Here is a 22,198-nt window from a genome sequence, read left to right as displayed (position 1 = left end):
TCAGGATGTGAGAGAAAGGTCCTTCGGCCACATATGTAAATGCACGCATATGGTTCAGCATCGAGACTGGGCGAAATGAAACATCTGTCTCGGTTACCATCCCCCATTTTATTGTATCGCTAGTTTGAATGCGAGAGGCGTGAAGCACAGTTCCGTCGCACACATTAGTCTCATTCCTCTCCCCACAACTTTCAGCGGGCCGGCAACCCGCTCACCCCACCCACGCCGTCTCCTTGGGACAAGATCAATACCTGTGCGGAGCACGGCCCCCAGCTTTCCCACGTCGCCTCCGCTCTTGCCCTCCCCTCCTTTACCCCCCCCCCCCCCCCCCGGCGCACGACCCTAGAAAACATCCCTGGATGCTGCATCAACATATCGTCAATTCTAACCACACCATTTGAACCCGCAGGCACACAAGAGCTCGCAGGTGCACGGTCAAAGGCCCTGTCGCTCGCTCCCGCGAGCTATGACCTACGGGACGCGACCGTAGGAGGCGGGGGCGTGCCCCGAAAGGCTTGCGACCCGAGACAACCAATGCGGAACTTTTTCCGTGGCCCGTTTGGCAGCCTATTTACATAAAACACGGACAAGAAAGCAATCATCACCACCACCAACGCAACTTTCGCCCGCAGAAAGTCGGGAAGATAAAGTCAACAACTACCAGAATCAGGAATAGCTCCCGATCGATAGGCTTTCTCTACAGCAGGGAAAGGAAACGAACGACACTCGGAAGACCGCCTGCGAAGAAGATCAAGGAATTCTCATGGAGAATAATAGAGCTACATTGTCACAGACAACTGTGCCTGCATGAAGATAATGGTTGTGCAATAAGGAAATCTAACAGCAATAACAGGCCAATATCAATTGCAATTGCTTAGAGTTGCATGCATTAAACAACACTACAATTTGATCATGTGAATCATCACTGAAATTTCAAGGGAATTTCAAAATTAATTCCGATGGGTTACTAAAAAATAAATGAATAATTTAACATAAAAATTAACTAAATGCGCACGTTTTGAAATATTCACGTAAATCAGTTCCATGTAGACATTCAAGATACCAGTAGGGCCGTGATTTTCTCTTAGGTCGCTTGCTAGCGCGCTTCACAAAATTAAGGGAAGGAATTAAGTATCAAATCGAACGGTTTCAGGGGTAATAATACGAAATTTTCCATGAAGGAAATAAGTAATTTTCAAATTTCACTTCATCGATTTGATTACAACACCGCGTTTTAACTAAAATTCATATGGTGAAATTGGCAAGTTTTTAGGAATAAAGTATACTAGAAATAAGTCAATATTTTAATGAGTATTGGACCTAAATTGCTAGATAATATGGGTAATTGTGGATTTTCCTATTCGTTGGCTCTGTAGTTTAACGAAATTCGTACTAAAGTCTATCGTTGCGCATGCATTCAATGGTTATCTATTAACAAAATGAACGGTTAAGCGTACACTAAGTCAAAAAAATTATAACCATTTCATCATTGCGAAATTTCATAGAAATATTGAGATTGCATCACACCAAAAGACCAATATTACATCACTTTCGATATAAATCCTGTGAAGTTGCGCCGATAACGGTCAAGCTCGAGCTCCCGTTCTTGATTGGCAATCACGAAAGTGCACGATCACTCTGGGCGCCATTTAACGAGTTTCCAGCAAAAATTAAGAGAAGGAAGGCTGAATACTTGATTAATAAGGTATTTGCGTTATAGGTGACCGGATGAAGTACGTCCAACATTGGACGGTATTAATTTCGTGTCGAACTCAATAGTGATTTCTTCAACCGAATGCATTTACCCGTGACCAATACCTTAGAATGTCCTTTCATACACTGTCGGAAACACACAAAAATCAATAATTCTGTTTAAAAAAAAAAGCCTAAGTTAAGATAAGTTATCGAATGAGTTATGAGTCCAACATTTGGAGTTCGTCAGTGAAATGTGATACATCGTGATTCCATCAAACGAATTCACATTTCCCGCAGCTTATTCAATTGAAATTCAACGCATACCCAAACGAAAACGCACCCAAATAATCAGTAAATGGTTTGTCGAGCAGCTGCACTGCCTCGCGGGGGGCATAGACCCTGAGCTGAATGTCGGGGCTCATGAACTCCGTTCACCACCCGCTGAGAGGGCACGCCGAGGTCCCATCAAAACGAACACAAGCATATACTACGAAGCCATCTTTAAGTCTTCCTCCATCTTTCCGTTTGTTCATTCAGTGGGCTTTAAGCATAACGCAATTGGCAAAAAATGTCCCATAACTTTCTCGCACCGTTCAAGCAAGACGATTTCCATGATCAATAAAAATATTATCAGTTTTCAAGAAATTGAAAAGCTGAAGATAAGATACATGTCAACACACGACGATAAAACAGGGAAAATTATTAGGGAGGCGCTTGACTGGTCTGATTTCCTCACACATTACTTGATGAATCCTCATGATAACACTTCATAATTGTCAGTGTCTATATCGTAGACCCTAGTCAACAATCGCCTGTATGTCAAGCATGAAAATCATAATAAGTATTTCCTACGGGATAAGTTTTTCATACTTGAGAAACAGGCAATTAATGGCAAGACTCTGTTTTCCGAAAACGTCCAAACGCCCGCTTGAATTTTAAAATTAAAATCGAATAAGAGACAAAATACAACCAGACGAGAGATGGAGTAATGCATCTTGATGTATGGGTAAGGGTATACCCCAGTAGGGACTATTCGAGACAGAAGAGCTATGACCCGGTAGATGGAGACATTCACTAAATATATTCAGTTGTCTCAAAATGCCCAATATTCAAATGCTATTCCTTACATAAATTCAATTAATTTAAAGCTCCAAATTATAATACCGAGTACCTTCAGCTATGATAAATTGTATGGAACGATTGCAATTTTAAGATGACGCATTTCGATCAAGCCCGCTTCTGCATAAATTTGAGGATGGAAACCAATGGAGAACACTTAAATAAGTACATAAGCGCATAACAAATAAGTAGGTACACAGAGTAAAACAAAAAAATTGCTGGAGATGGGCACATTTTTTATCATACGTATTCCGAAGTTTACTAAATCTTCAAATCAGATTCAGCACATCGAAAATACGTTAAAGGAAATGCTTGAACCATCAGGTTGCCCGAATTGAAGTTTGAGATCAGTGCAGCAGCGTGTAGCCGTCATTTCTTCTAATCTCAAAATCTCATGAAACCAACGTCTCGGAAGAACTGCTTGGTTTCCCTACGCAACGGTCTTCCATCACATGAAGTCCTCTTTTATGCCTCCAGTTCGTAACTAGGCAACCGAATGGGAAAATGCTTTCTTGTCCATCGGCCGGCATCGATCGCACGGTCAAGTGGCAGCTGCGAGGTAGCCCGAGGGCAGAGAAGCAGGCGCTAAACAAAGAAGCATGGGCGAAATTTTAACGTACTTTCGAGACTAATAGCTTGGGCCGCTGAGAACTAAATATACGTGAAGGCCAAAGCGTTTGATGATCATACAACGAAATTTTTAAGTTCGCTGGAGAGCTAACACACGAAAGAGGAGAGTAGTACACGCGGAGGCATAGTTAATCTCATCATTCTCAGGCTCGGCCGGTCCTTTTGGGTGACATATTCCTTATTTATAACTTACACTATCATCCTGAAATTTGAAGAATATATGAAGTGAACCCTTTTAAAAGCTTTCTGGTATCTATAATTTTCGATTAGTGCCTTGGGATTATCTTAGATCGTATTTTTTATGCTCGAGATGTTAAAAATGGCCTAAAACATTTACCCTGAAATATTCAGGAAGATAACGTGAGGCTCAAAAGAGTAATACTTCGCGAAAAACAAATATAAAAAAATACGACCAGAGAGGGTGTAATGCGTCCTCTAAACACCCAGACTCGGCAGCAACAGGGACGGGATACGGATAAGTACGATATATCACAGTAACGTAACCACCTGCGCCAGAATACACAAAAAATATCCGCTCGCTCTTCCCGAAAGTGAAGTAACAAGTGAACCCAAAAATAAATTAGCTTTAATTAGAATTACAGGATTAGAACTTGATTGGCGGGGAATGCTTCAACTTTGGCCAGTATTCAAACAAATAATACTAAACTTTTCGACAGTGCACGAGATCGCGTGACCAGAATTAAAAACAAAGATAAAAAAATTTTGTATTAGAAGTTACACATTCAACTTATCACCGTAGCATAAAAAACGAGGTGGCCGAGAAGAATCCATTTGGATATCACATTTAAGCCGAGACCATGGAACAAAAATGTACTTCCCACAGAAATCACTTTCCAAGTCACCCCTTCAGCACACAACTTTAAATAATCACCCCAAACTTAATAATGAAACGTCTCCTAAGAAAAAAAATGTTTCCACTGTATAAATATCAAAATCACTAAGTTTTAGGAAAAAATACTAGTGAACGTCAAATAATGTGTTATCGGAACATTCATTGGGACAAAACAAAAATTTTGAGAGGATTTTTCAATAACTAAACAGGTATACGATGCAATAAATGGTTGACAAAACCTCAAGCTCGGCGTTACAATCCAGATTATATTAACGCCGACATTCTTCTTAAGACGCATCGCCACCACCATAACTAGAAAGGCCTTCGCATCAAGAGCACGCTGAATGCCATTGCCAGCGATTGTGATGCAAATTCGACTCGTGGAGAGGGCAAAGAAGTAGTTCCCCGTCAAAATTGCGCTGACGTGGCGATCCCGTCCATACGTTAGGGCAATAAACGAATTGAACGTATCTTAACCAACCAGTAAGGTCGGCCCCGCAACGGGGAAGATGTCTTATTCTATTTGTAGCCGATATAGGGCCCATTAATCACGAAGAGAAACCGAGAATAGCATTTTAATGAGATATGACAAGAAGAAGGTCGAAGTCTGTATCAATTCCGTGTCCTGGGAGTATGAAGCGCATTTTAGCTTCCAACGAGGATATAGAAAGTGTTATATCCATATCTATGGAGGGACGAAATACCCAAAAATCACGGAAGGGAACGAAAGCGACGACCTTGAGGGAGACCGCCCCGACCTTAGAAGCATTAGTAGAATTTGTAGAATGAAGTAACTCCGTGACGTTCGAACGGGAAATTTCACAGGCATAATAGGATGAAATAATTTAATTAGCACAAATACTGAAAAGAGGATCAGTTGCGAGTACGGCGGAGATAGAAGGTGTACCAACTGAGCATCGCTTTATTTAAGACTCGGAGGATATAAACTATGCGCCGAATTCACCCGCACCCCTTCCTTTAAGGCCTTGAGACGACGCAGGCACCCTATACCTGCGCAAGCGCAGCAAAATCACCTTCGCAGTAAGGGGCGGGTAGTCTCGACATAAGCGTCCCCCGACTATCGCCTCACTCAGGTGGGGTGAGGTCACTCGGGACCAAGGTCAGGATGCGAGGCCTTGGCTGGACGTCTTGGGTTTTAACAGCGAAACGCAAATTAACACTTATATCGGTACGGAAATGGATCAGCAAAAGATGAGCAAATACTGAAGACGGGCCTCCGTACCCATTACCGATTCCCCCATCTCCAGTGGGAATATCAACCCTACGAGGTAAAAGTTACGACGAAACAAGTTCCCGCCCCGAAATACGCCGTTCTCCAAGCGCATACTTGCCCGCTTCACTTTCACTCGTGAAGCCAGAAAAAAATACGGCAGCCATTCTGCCCTTTCCCATCTGGCTAAATTTTTAAACCACTCTCGGGAAGGAGAGCGATGGGTTATTTAACGGGGTCCGATTCTTATGACATCCAAAAACAAGTCGGCCATCATGTGGGAGAAACCGTAACAGCCTCCAAGGCCATGCAAGCCGCTTGGCTGAGTTCGGCATAAGAACCGCGCAAATTTTCCGTGCCTCGATTTCAACACGGTCACTTGCTAAATTCCCCGAGAGAAACGAGCGGCGCTGGGGATAGAGCCGACACCGCTCGCCCCTGCCTTTTATTGATCCGCCCAAGCAAGCCAGCGGCCAACGGGAGCGACTGCACTGCGACGCTACAAAGGGCCACCGTGGCGGCAGGAGTGCACGGCCGACGCGAGGAAGGTGCACGCGGAAAAAAATAAACACGCGGGCTGCTAGCTGCACTGCTTGATCCTTTGATTAAAATGATTAGAGAGTTTTACTCGGTGACCCACGGCTCTCAGGAACTGCCTTTCCATGTATGTTCTCAAATTATACGATGAAACCTGCCTTAAAAGGCCACGGAATGGCGGTTTGAAATTAGGGTTTTTAATAATTAGTAAGAATAAAGTGATCCATCAATTGACTAGTTATCTACCAAAAACTGACACGATTGCCTGAAAAGAGTTTTAGAATTTTAATTTAAATAAAAAAATGTTAACACCAAGGTGCTAACACCAACAATGCTTATACGTTGCAAATCCTGGGGTATCGGCTGCATTTTAACAAAATCGAGCTCTCTAACAAGTATACACAGATTTTACTGATTTTCTAGATTTAAAAAATCGATTCCAAAACGATTTTCCGAAGTATTCTGCAGACGCAAAGCCCAGGGTGGTTTCCTAAGGATATAACGCTGGCCGAAAAAAATATGGCCGCTCGCCGTAGAACGTAGTAAGAAAAGAGGTGAAATTTACATAGCTTTCACGTTCGGTTCCATGAAAATGTGGTTGCTTATAGAGGTGGACGTTAGGGCAGACTTCCCTGTGAGTAGAATAAGGCGTAGTTAGGTGAAAATTCTCGCAGCTTAAAACCACAGAGACTAGCCTATTATCATGTTCATTTGATTAATAGTGATACATAAAGAGAGCAAAGAAGTGAGGGTATGCTCATGGCTGTCATTCAGCGTATTCATCCTCAATTCCATCTCACGGTTACACCGAGATGCGCGCAGATACATATTTGAACAAGGATTAAAACTGTAATGGAATACTTGCAGGATCCTTCACAAAATACCGTTAAGCCACACACGTTGCCACATATTGGAAGATGTCACGAAATGGGAAATACATAGATTAAAACAAGGTCGGTGAAGACAAAACGCAACTGAAAATGGTGACTATCCCTACCTAACAACGACAATATACTACGCACCACACTCCTTACTCCCCCGAGTAGGATTTTAAGAAGTCAAACAGCTGCCCCTGAATATTCTAAGATCTATGACGAAAGCAACGTCAAACGATTTACGATAGCCCCTTGCTAGAATACTGTGAAGAAACGGAGGGAACAATTTATTAACTAGGGAAAACTACAACGCATTTACACCCCTCAGCGCTTCCCAAGGGCAGGGTAATTGTGACTCTCACAGACCCTCCTCCATTACGTACGACATCGGGAAGCTGCAGAGTTGGAACAAACACTCACTGACAGGGGCGCAGCTAGGAATATAGGCTAGGGGGGTTTTAGGCGCAATACACTGGGTGTCTGAGGGTGTGGAATACCCGCTAAGGTAAGCGGGAGGTACGGGCTCCCCCCCCCTTGAAATTTTTTCATATAAATGGTTCAAAATTGAGAGTTTTGCGGCCTTATAAAAGGTATTTTATTAATGTTCACACTATTTTATTAGTAATATTAATCCAATTAAGTGAAATGGATTTAACTTAAAAATTTATCTGAGATCTGGGGGGGGGGGGGGGTTTATCCCCCAAACCCTCCCCCCCCCCCCTCGCTGCGCCACTGCTCACTGACGTGATGCAATGGAAACGATAATTATCCGCAAAACATCCGCATATTTACCGTTACGTGGCACTCTTACTTTCGAAGCAGATTTGGGCGCCGTTCGCGGCGCTGCAAGTTAAAGCTTTCCAAACGGTTCACTTCACAAATTCAATAACAAAGGTTACGTAACGATGACGGTAGGAAACTGCCACGCACCCAAAATGGAATTATTTTTTGCCGAAAACGAATTCGAACGGTATACATTACTGAAGTCATCTGGGAGGAATAGAACAAAGATAGCTAACACAGTATTTCAACGTCGCTTCATCTTTGGAAAACTAAATCCACACGTAGGGCGCTAAGCCAGAATCCAATTGAGCACGCACTAATGCCTCGATATTTACAAAAAGAAAGGAAAATAAAATCAACACACAAGTCGCAGGATAGCTTTGCGAAATTGAGTTCCCCCAGCTCATATCACCTGTGGAATAATAAACAAGGACACTAATGGCAGTGCAAGATTCTCTGGTTTTAAGGAAACGGCATCACAGATTGCTCAAATCCACTATTAATGATAATGGAACACCAAAAAAAATCGATATTTATCAGTGCAATGACCAAGTTTATTGCAAAATATATAGAAGAAAGGCAACCTTAACCTGGTGATTGATGACGAAAAAAGCTTCGGAAGGACAACCAAGATAATTGTGTGCTGACTAGGTCAGGTAAAATTCTGGAAGACAGTCATGAGTGCCGAAATGCAGAGTAGTACTCATTTATTCAAAGTGCCAATCTGTAAACAATAGTAAATCCTTCATTCCATACAGAAAAATATCAATGCATTTACTAAAGCTCGGAGATAACATACCTAAATTTAGCATGCCTTTTCATTCTCGTACTCCCGACCAATTGAAAATTTTAAATTTCATAGCCACGAAGATGAATATGATTTTTTTCGCATACGTATATCGCGTTGTTACACGTACTGCAAAAACTTATCCCTATTATAGTTTACGCAATACATATAATCACACGGATTAGGTGCAAAACGATCAGCGATTTTATCCTCTAATCAAGTTAAATCGAAGATAAGATTGTCAAATCGATCATTTCCAGTAATTTCCGGAGCAAATATAAAAAAACTTAGAAAAATGTAACCTCTATGCAAACAATAACGAAATTCCTAGTCGGGTCTTTTCGTAAATTACGCCTCAGCACACGTAGCAAACATGTTGTGTAAAATTGTGATACTGAGCAAGCAGTTATTTCGGAAACTTGATAGCAGAGAGATGTTTTATATCTACTGAAAAAAATGTTTCATTACATTCAACAGCAAGAGCAGTTTTAAGTTCCACTGCCTCCCGAAGCTTCAACCCGTATGCCACCAGTCCCTTTCATCCATCTCCACCGATCCTAAAGAAGTTCTGTCCTTTCTAACGGCTCTGCCCTCCTCGAAGGCCACCGGGTCCGACAATATCGGCTCCCTCTTTCTCTCTCGCACCGCTAATACCCTTTGCATCCCTATATCCATCCTCTTCAATAGGTTCTTCTCCGTTGGCGCGTTCCCTGAACAATGGAAGAGCGCAAATGTCACACCAATTTTAAAATCTGGCCCCAAAGGAATCGTGGAAAATTATCGTCCGATTTCCATTCTCCCTGTTCTGTCCATTATTTTTGAGAGAATCATACATAGCCGTCTTCTTCACTTCTCCCTCCCCTACATTTCTCCCCATCAGCATGGTTTCCTTCCCGGCGGGTCGTGTCTCTCTAACCTTGCGGTACTGCACCACCATATTACCAAATCTTTCGAGTCTAACTCACAGCTCGATGTTTGCTACGTAGATTTCTCCAAAGCTTTCGACACCGTTAACCACACATTACTAATACATAAACTTAAACACCGTTACAATATACACTCGAAGTTTCTATCTCTGATCAACAGCTTCCTCAGCTCACGTTACCAACGGGTATTGATTGACGGCATCTCATCCTCTTACTTACGAGTTAAATCTGGTGTACCGCAGGGAAGCGTCCTCGGTCCCCTCCTATTCGCACTCTTCATTGACGATATTACGGATGGTATCAGCCCTTTTGGCTGCAATGTTCTGTTGTACGCGGACGATTGCAAGATTTTTAAAAGAGTGGATCGCCCCACCGACTCACATTCCCTTCAATCGGCACTCAATTTTATCACCGATTGGTGCTCGACTTGGCTGATGCGGGTCAACCCCTCCAAATCGGTGATGATGACATTCACGTTGAAAAACAATCCCCTGAAGCACTCCTACTGCCTTTTAAATAAGCCTATCCCCCTTGTAACCTCCCACTGCGACCTAGGTGTGATTTTTGACGATAAATTAAAATTTCATGATCATATTTCGCTGATCGTGAGGAGAGCAATGGCCATTGTTGGTATGCTTTATAGACTAACAGACCTTCACGACCCTACCGCATTAAGAACAGTTTTTTTCGGTTGTATTCTCCCCATACTTGAATACTGCTCACCAGTCTGGTCTACCGCCTGCCCCACTACTCTAAGCTTGCTCAACCGTCCTTTAAACTTCTTTCTTGCAGTAGTCCGCCATCGAATCCCCACACTCAGATATTACGCCCGTGACGCTATCCTTTCCTCCCTCAGGATACCTAACATAACAAGCCGCCGTTTCTTATCAGATCTCATGTTTCTACATAAAGTCTTTAGTGGTTCTCTACGGACAAACGAAATTCTCCCTCTTTTCCGATTTCATATTCCTCCTCGCCCCTTACGAAATAACTCTCTGCTTCACATTCCGCGATTCCGTCTCTCCATCTCTCAACGCTCTCTGTTCTTCCGAATCCCCTCCTTGTTTAACTCCATCGCTTCGAAAATCCCTTCCCTGGACCTATTTTCCTCTGCTACTAGTTACAAAGCCACCTTAAAATACCATCTCAATAATTCACCATTGTCTAATCAATAGTGCCCCTTCTCACGTTTAAAAATTTTGTTTACTGTTACTTTTCATTTACTGTGCTATTGTTTGTTATCTTTTATATATTATTTATTTAGGAACAGCCAATGTAAAGGCCTTTGTGCCGTTTTTGGTGATGAAATAAATAAATAAATAAATAAATTTATCGAAATTCATCCCCTACATTATAATAAATTAAATGCTTACTCTTGTGGAGAAAAATTACAAAGAGTATAGAAAATAACGATAGGTGAAAATAGGAAACTGCATTTCTGATAAAAAGACTTCCAGGTGAGGTGAATTAAGAAATCCTTGACTTGAATCCGAAACACTCGTGACTCGATAGGTATGTGCTAACTACAATATAATAGAACACGTCCCCAGATTATTTTTGCTAACCGCCAAAATTTCAATGCCGCACTGAGCAATGCCGCGCAGCTTGTTATTAAGGCTGGGGGGGTTTAGGGGCAACTACAATAGGGGGATGTGTTGGGGTATGGAATACCCACCAGGATAAGCGGTAAATTGCGGAATTTGAAGATAAACTGTTCAAAATGGCGAGTTTCACGGCTTTCTGAGGGATATTTTATTAATCCTTACGCTATTCTATTAGTAATATCAATCCAATTAAGTAAAATGGATTAAACTTAAAAATTTCTCTGAGCTCTGGGGGGGGGGGGTTTATCCCCCAAACCCCCCCTCGCTGCGCCACTGGCACTGAGCACCACTAATAAGTGACCACCACTTGCGAGCGCCCATGGAGTAAATTATAAAATTACCGCAAATGTACCGCAAGTACTCATAAGAGTATAACGGAGGAAGCAACGGATGCAATTCGAGCTAGCAATTTCTACCATCAGATTCTGTGATCAAGGACAAACATCACGTCGCATTGATAAGAGGCCTTCCAGATCGAGGGGAACTACACCACTCACACCCAATCGCTAATGGCTGATTTGAAATATGTAATCAAGAAAAAACTTTTGACTCCACTGCCAAGGTCCGAGACTTCACACGTCACCTCGAACCTCACCACAAATGGATCGAACGTCCTTGGGAAAAACTCTTTATCCTTAAATAAATGCTGCTGTGAGTATCGCGAAGTGTTTAACCGCGAGCCTTCCACCATGAAGCCGGATAAGGGAAATGTGGAGGCAGAGCAAAATACAACCGCCACTCAATTACCCGAACAACTCAACATAACAATTAGGTGAAACAGAAATTAGGCCACGAAAACTAGAGACTAAACCAAGGATAGTTCTGATGCGGCAAAGGCGAAAATAAAAGAGCGTTCTCCTAGCAGAAAGGATGGAGCAAGGAAAATAAAAGGAAAGGCGGTATATATGCATAATATTTATCGGGGACTTTACGAGTGAGTCCGAAATTGAGGCTATTGACAATTATTATCAAACGAAATAAATGTTATTCGTCACCCACTGATAACACCTCGTGATGTCGTATTCTCAGTTATCCTTCATAAAGGCTGGTCCACAAGATATACCAAAGAGGTTAGATGTAGCCTCCAAGGAGAATACTTACATATGTCGTCGTAGTTTATGACAATGCAGGGAGCATTACTGATCCAAATCTCAAGGAGAACGACTATACGCTATGTTTCTGGCACACAAGGTTCAACCATCGAACTATATATGATTTCGCGGTTCAGTACAAAAAGATGTCATTCACAGAACAAATACTTCAACGCATTGTGGATATATTCATCCCAATTGTAGCTACGCAATAAGTTGATTTTATTTGAAGAAGCAGTAAGGTGCATCGATTGAGTAGGGAAAGCAAATAAAAACCCCAGAGCGAGCAATCTCGAGCAGTTTTCGAAAGCTTGAAAACAAACGGCATTACGCGCAACAGGAAGGGAATGGGATAAATTTCTCGGTGTGGGGGCGCCATGGAGGGATGGCGAATGATCCGCCTTTTCGAGAAGGCCAGGAGAGAGGTCGTTTTAAATTTAGATCTCCCTCCCACCGCACGAGGATCCACAACTGTCTCACTATCAGCGGCGGGGACACCCCGGCCACGCCGCCGCATTCCGATTCACTACAAGCCTTCCTCCCAACTGCCAACGTGCTCCCAAAGCAGCATTTTGGTTGCACTCCGACAAGTGCAACCTAGCGCCGCATGTCACTCGCAGCTATTATTTGCCCGCACCCCAGCGAGAAGAAATGGTTGGGCGCCGTTCGAGGCGCGCTAACTCACACATCTTGCTGGGCGCCGTATGAAGGGGAAGATGAAAATTTTTGGAAAACGTTTCCATAATAAGTTTTTTTCTGGATAATTAGGAAAGAACGTCTAATAAAACACCTAGTGTATTGAGTGAAACTCAGCAGATCCCTGCATTGATTAAACAAGGATCTAACATAAGTACTGGTTGATGATAAAATTGCCTGGTGTAACTTCTACTTGGAGTTGGGTATAAATGAAAAATTGTATCTTCCAGAATTAGGAGACCACAGAAGTAGTAATCTAGTGATTTTTGCACGATTAAATCCACAATCATTGAGCAAAGATGATGGGAGGGTGGACAAATCCCACATGAAACCTAATACATTACAAAAAAATAAGACTTGATTGTCCCAAAAAGAAGACACCAGGAATAGAATTGTTTTCTCAACACTTGAACTAATAATTGTTTACTACATAATTTTTACTCATACTATATTAACTCAGTCGTATTTTGAACCATGTCAAAGCAATGCAACATGATATTTACAAACATGCAATTGACCTCTGTATATAATGGAAGAGACGGGTCCAAAAAGAATATTTGTAGAGCCCTGATATTGTAGAGAATTTTCTAAAAACATTCATCAGAATTAAGTAATAAAGTAAAAACCATTCTACCAAAGGGACCAATGGGAAATTCATTGTCATCTCTCATAACATTTTCCAAATTACTAAGAGAAAATTGTGATCAAATAAGAAGATTTTAATGGGACATGCAATACCAGAGCTTAACACCTTTTGATTGAAATTATTCAAACTGGTCAAATTATTTCAGAGCATTCACGAAAGATGTCATTAACAATAAAAATATGGAGGAAAATCAACACTCACAGCTCAAGAATATTTTTGGAACACCATTTAGATTCATGTAGTGCTTATTAATAAGTCAATACGCAAGACTACTTCTCTTCACAGGGAAATGAAAGTGAAGTAAGAGGAGTAGAATTCCCTAAGGGTATTCTACTCCTAGAATGTAGAATCACTCACATCATGGACAAGACGATGAACATTTGAAAATTTATACTCTTAAATGATAGTAACTGCATAGCAAATGACAAGCTAAAATCAGAAAATATATTTTCATAATACCCTGCCAGCCATATCTAGGGTGTTTGGCAGGGAATGTAAAATAAATATCACCAGCATGTAAAAGGATCCCCACCTGCACAACACAGGTTAAAAAACTATCACACATAATAAAAAAAAACACTATGTCCATTCATGCAGGTGGTGCAAGCTCCCATCCACCCAATTTTATTTTATCAAGTCACCGTTGCTATCCCTTATGTTATAAGGAAAGAATTACATTTTAATTCTCCATTTTTTTTTGTTCCAATTCCTTCATCATCACAGTGGCATCCCCAGGGGGGGACATGCCCTACCACAAACCAATTAATTCTAGCAGAAAATTTGTTCTACTCCACCAATATGTTTTAGCAGAGAGTGGTTCCTGAGAGCAGTTTTAGGGAGGGGTTCCACCCTCCTGCCCCTGAACACATAGTCCTGGCTACACATCTGTACCATAATATGAGTAAATTAACGAAAAACCTGAGAATAATCACAAGATATACTAGGAAATGGCTTCAAAGGACTGAAGAGGTTCAAAAAGTAGGTTAAAAATTATGGAAAGGATAGGTATCAGGACTAATGCCATCACAGCTCATGTGGGAGGGTGGTGAAAACAAAATTAATGGAAGATTCATATACTTTAGGTGTGCAACTAATAAAATTCAAAGAGATATTAAAAAACTTCATAAGATTACTAGCAACTCGAAATTTACCAACAAAGAAACTTGGGTGTACTGATTCCATATCTGATAGCATAGCATTTTCATGATGTCAAAATTTTGGAATATTAACTGAGCAAGAAGAGCAGAACCACTAATCTATCCTCAGGACTATCATAGGATGTTTTCACAAATAATATCACTAAGGATGATAATCCACACAACTCGAACACGCATTTTCCGTGAAAAATTCTTTTCTTAAAACAATAGCTAGATGAAAGTCTTAAGAATACTGAAAGCAGCAAAACTCAATTTAAAAAAATCCTCTTGCAGCCTTAAAACCTGCACTTGATGGGAAAGAGTAGTAATTAATGGTTAAATGATTTGGTTCAGTAATTAGCTACCCTGCCAGCCATGCAGGCCTCTAACGTTGTAAAATGGCTACTCTTTCATAAGAATACCTCAAAATTCTCAAGACTGAAAACCTCATAATTTTGGCAATATAAGGACACAATGAAAAAAAAATCGTCCTATCCATCAAAAGTTCCCGCAATTGGTATCCTATTCTTTCCCACCATGCGAGGCTTCATATAGAAACAAAAGACAACAAAATACTTGAGCCACCACATGATGTAGCTGACAAACCTATTGAGGCCAGGTTACCTAAGACAAAATAGAAAACAAAACTAGGAAAAGCCAGAATATGTTGCCCTGCTAGCATGGATTTCTAAACCTTGGTATGCATGTAAAAAAAAGTAACCAAATATGCAAACATTCCAAAGAGGAAAATCACTTGCATTAACCAAAATTCTAACCCAGATCTTTGCACCAGATATTCTAAGAGATGAACTTCAAAAGCATCACCTCCACAAAGTTTGGATACAGTTTATGTCGCCAGTTATAAAATACCACAATCACATGGCAAAAATCAGAACTTTGAAAGCCAAGGTATCCACCAAAAATATTACTCATGGATATAACCACGGAAAAGCTGATGTTATGCAACCACGGAGTCGCACGCTTAAGCACACAGAGCGTGAAAATTCAACAGATGAAACATAATTTGCCTTGACTAGCATTCAAACCCTGATACCTATAATTTGCACCAGGCATTCCACTGATTAAACTACTCGGGCATCTTCCTCTGTATAGTTTAGTGGCTTTAAAAGGATCAAAATATTTACTGCTGCCATTGAATTTGGTTGGATTCATGTGGTTCAACTAAATAAATAAACTAAAATTTAGTTTCTCAGCTCATAATGAAAAAATGATTAGCATTAGCCCATAAACGCCCGTATGGCAGCCAGTGCAGTGCCAAGCCAATACTCCTGCAATGCATTTAACATGAGAATTTTTGCGTAGATTTCAGTGCACATACTTAGTAGGTTTCCTCTATTTTTAAGTCAGTTTGAATTGTGTTCTTTGTGTTGAGCTTATATATGTATCATATTTTATTAAAGTGAAAGATGTGTGATTTAAAAAAAAAACTTTGGGTGCTGACGGGTTAAAAACATTTGTAAGCCATCAGTGCAGAAATAAATGAGATTCAATTTGATGTACTATCTTTTAAAATAAACTGAGCAGTCTTTGAAAAACTCAACTTCAAAACTATGGTCACAGAATTATAAAGTGTATGGGAGGCATCGACACTCTTTACTTAGTTAGAATGGTGTAGTGGTTAAGTGATGAAAAACTAACGAAGAGAGATGAATTCTCTCAAGGAGCAAAAATTGTTGTAATGCACTTCAGCCAATGCCACATCTTTAACTTGTAACATGTTTGTATAAAGACCATGAAATAAATTGCAGTGACCATAATGTCTACAGCACAAATTTAGAAGAAAAAATTCCAGCAGTTGAAGTCTAAACTTAAGAAGTTGGATGAAATATTAGGAATTATTTTGACATTATATTGACTTTGAATTTATTGTGAGTCAACTTACATGGCATGAAAAAACAATAATTACACCAAAAACAATATTAGTGGAAGTAATTGCATTAAAACATCCCATATCATAGTATCCTCAGGTAATACAGTCAAAATTATCCAAAACGACTCCCTAACATGATGTTTTTCCATAAGCATGAACCTATATGGAATCCTTAAGTAAATAGATTGATATCGCACCTTCACAATAATTTCCCAAAACTAATTCTATATAGTGATGAGGCGCATTGAATCCTTACAAAGCACTATAGGAATAATTGATCATATTGATTAATAAGTTTATAAGAAAGTCATTGAAATTTAGGCAGCAATTCTGGTGGCATCATACATGCTACTTGTATACATTTTAAATCACAATAAATACTTATAAAATTTGGTCTCAAGTTGGTGCCATAAATGCAGTACGATTGAGGAATGAACAGGTATACCACTATCCTTCACTCATGTTCTCTGTAACATCCCATACACCTCAAGCAGTGCATATCTACCGCCAATACTCAGAATGATGATTCCCCCCTCAATACTGACACCCACAAGGACTGATTCCACCTGAAACTCAAGGAAAAATAGAAATATGCCAACTACACTTATACCCTTGGCTTCACAGCCATTTGTTCATCAAAAAGTAAGTAACGATGTCATTTGCTTCAGTGTTGTGTGCAGAAAAATAAGATAAACAGTTGTCGAATCCAGGGGAGTCAGCACTTAGGTGATGAAAGGTAAAACGGTACTCTGTTGTTGAAAAAATACCATATTTCCCACATATCTACTAAAGCACTTGATGGATGAACTGCTAAATAAAACCACTAGTTTATTTCACAGCATAAACCACATCCTTGCGAGACAAAAGATGAGGAGACAGACTAGACTTCACTAACGCATATGCATCAAACACCAAAGATTCAGTACTCCATACACATCGGTAAAGAAGAGACTCATTTAAATTTTTAATTAAGACAAACTGTGATTGCCATACAACTTCAATTCACCACATGTTTGTGTAATGACCATGATCTAAAATTGTGGTAGGAAAGAATGATTCACTGATTTAGTACATATTCAGAATTTATTGATGGCTCTATTTAAGATATTTCTTATGTATTATAAAAACATCAATATTTTGATAGAACTAGAGGAATTGAATCAATGAGTAATCAATGAAAACAAATGGAATTCTATAATGCAAATTAATGATCCCAAGCAATGGAATAATCTAGACATTAAAGCCAAACACAAGTAATACAAATAAAGCATAGCTGAGCTGGAATACACACAGCCATATCTACAGCCTATGACGAAAGATTAATTACTACCTCATTATATAGAACCTCTATTACTTCATAAACCTCCTAATACAGAAATGATCACCGATTACCAGCCATACAAAATATATTATAAAAGAATAAACCTCTCTACCTGCTACCTCTATTATTTGTAATCTGAAATACATTATGATTCATACTAACTTTCCTCTATCACTTTCCCTGAATTTTCTAATTTTCTGTCAGAATTTTCCAAATATCCTTGATGCTACATCAATGGCAAAGCAGTTGTACATATGGATTTTATGGAAAATAACCAAATTAAAGCAGAAGTAGTAGTAGTAGCAGACGAAGTAAAGTGATGCCAAGTTGCAGCTACCCCATGCCAGGAGGGCAACGTAACTCCCACCTTGCCCCTCATAAGCAGTAATGTTCAATGCATTCAACTGTGATCATCACCTCTTAGCAGCACCTAAGGAGTTACTCCCTGACTGCTATGAACCCTGTATACAGAAGAGTAACTAAGCCCAAAGAAATTATTACTTCACTATTTCAAAATAGCTATCTAAATTGGCAGAAGTGAATGTGAAGTATTTCACCGTAGCAGAACTCACAAACAAGTCCAAAGGTGGGATTGTGAGATTTTGCAAAATATTGCCAGATTTGCTGCAGAACTGAGAAAGCAGGGAGGTAAAAGAGTATTCCCATATTAATTTTGATCGAGTCAATAAGTAAAACCCTACATCAAGAATATTTATATTTTTTTTGTCTTATTACTATTGTAATTTGCATTTGTGGATTGATATGATCATTACACACAGAAATACCAGTGTTAAATATGACCAGCCAATATCAGAACTTCAAAGCCACAAAATGTCTCTGCATAAGTTCCTCTGCATAATTGCAGCTATTCTTGGCAATTGCTAAGTTAATTTTAGAAATGCTCAACAACACTGACATACGAATTCAAATGACTTCTTTAACATTCAAATAAAGTGTAGAGCCATTGCTAAATACATTAGACTCTCATTTTGCCCAACTTATTAAAATATCCTTTTTAAAATGTAATTCTGCATAGGCTCTTTGATATGACCCCAAATACAAGAGATGCCATTTAGGTATATCAAGTATTTGGGGTCACATCATTTGGACCTATCTGTTTTGATAAAAGAACTTTACTGTAACGAGGGAGGCAGCTCTAATAACAACATATAAACTATAATTTTACATGTGAAATCAATAATAAAAGTCTCGTTGCACGTTCAAGGTGATACGCGAATGAATTTAATGACTTAGGTGGACTAGAATACATTAAACTGGAAATTCATTTCACGGGCTTGATGACATGAATGATTGCATGAGGAAATTCAAATTCATGGTTGTGGATTAATAAGTCAACATTATAGCTTGCAACTTCTATGTAAGCCTTACTCAACTAGGGACAACCTTAAGGCTCAAGCCCTTCACATTCGGTCACTTGTGTTATAATTGGGGTTTTGAATGCCTCTAAGTATCCTGTGTTTTAAATTATAAATACATCATTCTAACTTGAGATATTTGGCAACAAACGCCATTTTCAACGGCGGAACCAGAAATTATAGTGGAGATAAGGTCATATTAATTCTTAAAATGGTACATCCGACTTTTTATCCTGTTACCGATTTATTAATAATTTTAATTAGAAATCTTGATCACATAATGAGGAATATAGTTTAGTCCAGACAGTTCAGTTCACACTAGATCTCAGAACTTTCACCAGTTCTATCTTTAACGGCAACATACCATTTTATAGGAAAGGTGTACAATGGCTGACAGATAAGACTATGATGTATTCATCAACAGTTTATATCTAAATATGAGGGAATTTCAACAAAAGTTCTTCCGTATTGCAAGGGTATCATGTCATACATATGTGACTTATAACATCCATAAGGCCACGGAAAAACAAGATCGCACCAACTAATTTAATTTTCAAAGGCATACTACTCCAAAACAAGCAACATGCTAATAAAATTAAGAACTTCCACTACCAAATAGTCTTTCCCTGACCACAAAATTGTATGCTGTGGTTAAGAAAAGCAGGGAATCCAGGGAGAAAGGGAAAAGTACTTATCGAAGTTAAATAGAGTATTTTCGATAGATCACGGTAAATGGTAGCTGTTGCATTGAAAGAAAATTTATTACCCCATTGGTAGATGATTTAATACCAACTTTATATAAAAATTATTATTTACTCACCTTTTGAACTAAGTAAAGTCATATAAAATGGTAACGCCCTTCGGGACGGTCGCGAAATGGCTATAAAAATTGTCTCAAGACAGACGTTTGAACGAAAGACGGCGGAATCTCCTGTGATCCACCAGGTACCTTGAAGTTAAAAAGGAAAACAGAAGTTATTTAAGGGGACCAAGTCCATCATACAGAACCTCACAAGGTCGATTACATTATACAGTTGCGTCAGACAATACGATAATATTAACAAAAAATAATCAATAATTCAATGAGAGAGCCAATTTAAACGCCTTATATGAATAGAATTGTGTACTAAGAACTCACGTTTCTCTACCTTACAGGTATTACACCGAGGAATTGATCGAAGCACTATCCACGCGGGAAGTAACCCGGATGAGCAACTAACTTCAATTCCCGCAAAACAACTGACTTTCACTAATAATACCTTTCGTATGGGTTGAATAAAATAGTGCAATGGCACTAATTTACGTTAATTAACGAACCACAATAAATGTGCTCAATATCGTGACGATTACGATTTATGCCCTATCTTTGAGCTATCGCGTTAAGTCAAGTGAAGGTCATTAACTTTTTTGATAACTAGGATAAGAATTTATTGCAAATAGTAGACAAATTAAAATTCATATTTTTATTTTATAGTCATATTTAAAAGTAATAAATAGTATTTTTTTTATCATTAATTTATTATTATGCAACTGTAATATGACCACCTCATCAATCCACGGGAAAGCCAGCCAATTGGAACGTATTATCGTAAATGATCTCGTATTTTTCTAACTTTCTTGCGAAATACTCCTATCACTTTCGTTGATCGCAACGTATTTATAAGCCTCTTATAATTCTTCGAATTTTCTCGTCATGGATTGAAATACACTGAGAACAATTTATTGAAGCTATTAATCTGAGTTCGCGGCCAATAAAGTTTATCGTGGAGAGCGCGAAAATAGCCCGGTACAAATTATCAAATCGTTTACAAGAATGCAGAACATTTTTTTTTGCTCAGTAACGTAACATTTTCTATAACCTCTTACGAAGTTCATTCGCTTATTTCTAGTAGTCACATATTAAATTAATTTTTATTCTTAACTACCTAATAATGAATTAATTAAAATAGTAAAATCCATTCGCACCAAAATCTTAGAGTGGTATGCATGCGGATGGTAAATATTCCATAACCTGTGTTAGCAAGCTTTGAGAGGTGGAACAAAGGAGGTAGGGCCGGATATAAGATTTTCTAGAGGAGGAAGTGCAAGCCCTCGAGAAGTTGTGTGCCTATCCTGGAAGATTTGAGTATAGGCTGGGGGGGTTGTTGGGTGTAGAAAACCCATCAGCAGTGAGAATTATTGGTTAGGAGAGAGTAGACCAGTGGTATAGCCGGGGGAGGGGGGGTCTGGACCCCCCCGAAATATAAATGTACAACTATTTTCCTTCATAAAAGAAAACAAAATATTTAAAATTCATGAATTCATCAAATATTTCTTTAACAAATTGTTTTTTCGACCATAGAAAGTGTTAAAATTAGTTTAAAACCCTCTAATTTTTAGAACCCAGTTTTTCGAAAATTTCTCCCCCTTCTTTTGGGCACCCCCCCCCCCCCCCCAAACGAAATTCCTGGCTAATCCACTAGAGTGGACCTGAGGAAGAGGGCATGCGTCCAGCAGGATTTATTGTGAAAGGGTCCTATTCAACATACACCTGGTAGGACTATAATCCACAGCGATATACTACAACAACTATGTCCTGATATGTATGTACAATGAAAGCAGTTTTGTTCACAGAAGAGGTGCAAGTTGTAAACCCTCTACTGCTTTACATTTTTTGGTATTTAAGTAGGCAGTAAAAGTAACAGGGCTCTCACGCTGCATAAAATTTCGGAATAAATATAACTCGAAAAAATTACTGCATATCTTGATAAGTTGTATGATAAACAAGTCCTAAAAGAATGAATTGAGATCAAAAAATCTTAGGTCCACATCATAATGTCTTCTATGCCTTAGTTATTATGCTGTGGAGTTGATTAAGTCAAAACTCCACTGAGGAAAAACATCGATACAAGCCCCATAATCAAGGTCATACTAATGAGGATGAGATTCCTCAAAGAGTTCCATGGAAGTTTGAGTGGTTCCCGCAAAAGTTTTGGGGATATATCCTTAAATGTCTACAGAT

The 22,198-nt window shown here is 39.4% G+C and overlaps 1 protein-coding gene across 2 annotated transcripts in view; it reads right to left on the bottom strand.

Moving 5' to 3' along the window:
- Nucleotides 1-20,579, bottom strand: part of LOC124153565 (eukaryotic translation initiation factor 5) — a 33,923-nt gene extending 13,344 nt beyond the window's left edge. Inside the window, exons 1-2 of one of the 2 annotated variants that reach the window (XM_046526807.1) lie at nucleotides 20,336-20,579; nucleotides 20,018-20,146 (exon numbers count right to left, since the gene is read on the bottom strand). The gene's annotated coding sequence lies outside the window, so the exon portion shown is untranslated. The remainder of the gene's footprint in view (nucleotides 1-20,017; nucleotides 20,147-20,335) is intronic. The other variant, XM_046526810.1, reaches the window with a different exon arrangement.
- Nucleotides 20,580-22,198: the final 1,619 nt, after the last annotated feature.

This window comes from Ischnura elegans, chromosome 2, assembly GCF_921293095.1.
Source record: "Ischnura elegans chromosome 2, ioIscEleg1.1, whole genome shotgun sequence".
Classification (NCBI taxonomy): Eukaryota; Metazoa; Arthropoda; class Insecta; order Odonata; family Coenagrionidae; genus Ischnura; species Ischnura elegans.
The sequence above is the reverse complement of the archived record's forward strand: the minus strand, read 5'-3'. Positions and strand labels throughout refer to the sequence as shown.